We start from the raw sequence: 2500 nt of genomic DNA, 5'->3' as shown, positions 1-2500 counted from the left end.
TGTAAAGACGCAAATTTGCCACATTATAAAGTCTGTGTGTAACAGTGTAACCGGTGGTTTCTGCCCTGCGTTGATTGCTCGCTAGAGTAGCCTAAGAAAGCGTGACGCCGACACAGCTGAGTGTATTCTCTTTTTGATAGTTTACTGGAAAATATTGTAGGGATGGGAGGTTATAGGAGATGGGGAGGCTGACATGTCATTCCAAACTCGGGTCATTTATTTCCCTGACGTTGTACATGCTAGGCTACGGGCAGCGGGAGGTGTCCACTCGAAAAACAATAAACTCACTGCTAAATCAGTCAATCGCTCGTCCACTCGTCAATCACACAACTCTCTCACACACACACGCACACACACACACACACACACACACACACACGACAGGAGACACAGGGGAAACAGACACTTTGTGAAGTGGCAAATTTGCCACTTTCTTCTCGGAATATTGCCCCCCCCTGACATCAGGTTGCAATAATGTTCATTTCATTGTTCTAATATTTTTAATGCTGCACTGCACTTTTGTCTATGTTTACATTTTTTACGTTCATAAAAGAGGACAGGGCAGGCACTCCCAAATCAAATATCCATTTGAAACTACACATAATACTACCTCACCAATTATTTTGAGAAGATTTTCAGAATTGTTCACTACTTTTTTGAGGGTGTATAACAGTTAAGTATTTTCTTTAAATGTGTGAAGAACAGTGAGTTTATTAAATAAATAACTACACATTACTTTATGCTGCACTGCACTATGGATAACATTGCCTGTTTATGACAGAAGGCAATGATGGTGTTCTTTTCTTTTAATACATTTTTGTGATTCTGCTTCATCTGTGTCAGGCTATGCATTTAATATTTTCTCTGCAAGTGTAAGTAGAAGCACATTGTTGATTTGAAATAGAAAAGGCAAATATAGCCTCCTGTATGCTAGAGCCAAGATAATATTGATATATTGAAACCGAACCGTTACCGTGGCCCAAAAACCGTGATACAAACCGAACCGTGGCAAAACTGTACCGTTGCATCCCTAGTGGTTACCTCAACAGTATGATCAGAGAGTGCAGTGTTTAGTTCTCGCTAGATTTGCCAAATCTACAAATGTCTCACAAATCCCATTTCTGCACATTCAGCAGCCGTCACACACACACACACACACACTGTGTGTGTGTGTGTTTGTAGGAAGTGGTGCTCATTGTGTGTGTGTGTGTGTGTGTGTGTGTGTGTGTGTGTGTGAGTGTCTCTCTAGGAAGTGGTCCTCATTGTGTGTGTGTGTGTGTGTGTGTGTGTGTGTCTCTAGGAAGTGGTGCTCATTGTGTCAGTGCTGCAGCCTCATCAGAACGACAGCTGGAGATGAAACCAAACAGGAATCATGCGCTTATGCAACTTCCTCTAGGAAGAGTGGATACGTGTGTGTGTGTGTGTGTGTGTGTGTGTGTGTGTGTGTGTGTGTGTGTGTGTGTGTGTGTGTGTGTGTGTGTGTGTGTGTGTGTGTGTGTGTGTGTGTGTGTCCGCTTCTGGTCTTGATATCACTGCCTCTGCTTCATGATTGTGTCTCAGTGGGGACAACATAGCTAATGCTGCTACTATATCATAATGCTATATACTACATACTACATTATATATTGCAATGCTACATACACTACTATACATCTCCTCATACACACTAATGCTGCTCCTATATATTGTAATGCTACATACTACATACTACATACTACATTATATATTGCAATGCTACATACACTATACTAGTGTTAATTTTGTCACCTATTTTTAATTTAGTCGTAGTCTTAGTCATGTGACGAAATGTTCTTTTTAGTCTTAGTCATATTTAGTCATTTAAATATCATTTTTGTCAGTCTAGTTTTAGTCGACTAAAAGTCTCATCATTTTAGTCTCGTTTTAGTCGAAAGAAAACTCAAGGTATCTTAGTCAAGTTTTAGTCAAAACATTTGAGTCTTTTTTGTATAACAAATTACTTTTGAATAGGCTACTATTTCAGTCAAAAATAATGACAGTCAGCTATGTGTTTCACACATCTCAATTTTCCCCCATTATCCTTTGTCCACAGAAGTCCCAAAGTAGGCCTACGAATGTTTTAATCCGCTACACTAGATGGCGCTACGCGCCTAAATGCCATAGCATACAGCCCCAAACATTTCCATATTAGTTTCATTAGCTTTCTTGCTAGCGAACTTTGCATCATCAGTGTAACTAGTTAAATAGTTGACATTACTTGCTGAATATATTCGTATGGATATTCTGAGGGATGTTGATTAGTATATGTATGAGAGAAGCTGCAACTTATGAATGTGTCGTGTTGTGGCATTGTAGTTAGCTTGCTAACTCTGGCAGAAATCTCCGGTGCGCTTGCATGTAGTTTGTTGTTGTTGCAGCAACAGTGCATAGCCTAGCCTACAGGAAACTCATGAACTCATTTGGACTATTTTGAACGCTTAACAGGTAGATATTCTGTCTTCTCATTTTGTGGACGAAAACA

General features: G+C 39.9%; 1 protein-coding gene across 2 annotated transcripts in view; it reads right to left on the bottom strand.

Annotated features, from left to right (window-relative positions):
• The window catches only part of LOC134097792 (nuclear receptor coactivator 7), a 30698-nt gene that overhangs the window by 19611 nt on the left and 8587 nt on the right, over positions 1-2500 (bottom strand). The window lies entirely within an intron of this gene.

This window comes from Sardina pilchardus, chromosome 12 (assembly GCF_963854185.1).
Source record: "Sardina pilchardus chromosome 12, fSarPil1.1, whole genome shotgun sequence".
NCBI classification, from domain to species: domain Eukaryota; kingdom Metazoa; phylum Chordata; class Actinopteri; order Clupeiformes; family Clupeidae; genus Sardina; species Sardina pilchardus.
Note: the sequence above shows the minus strand (reverse complement) of the source record. Positions and strands in the feature narration are given on the sequence as shown.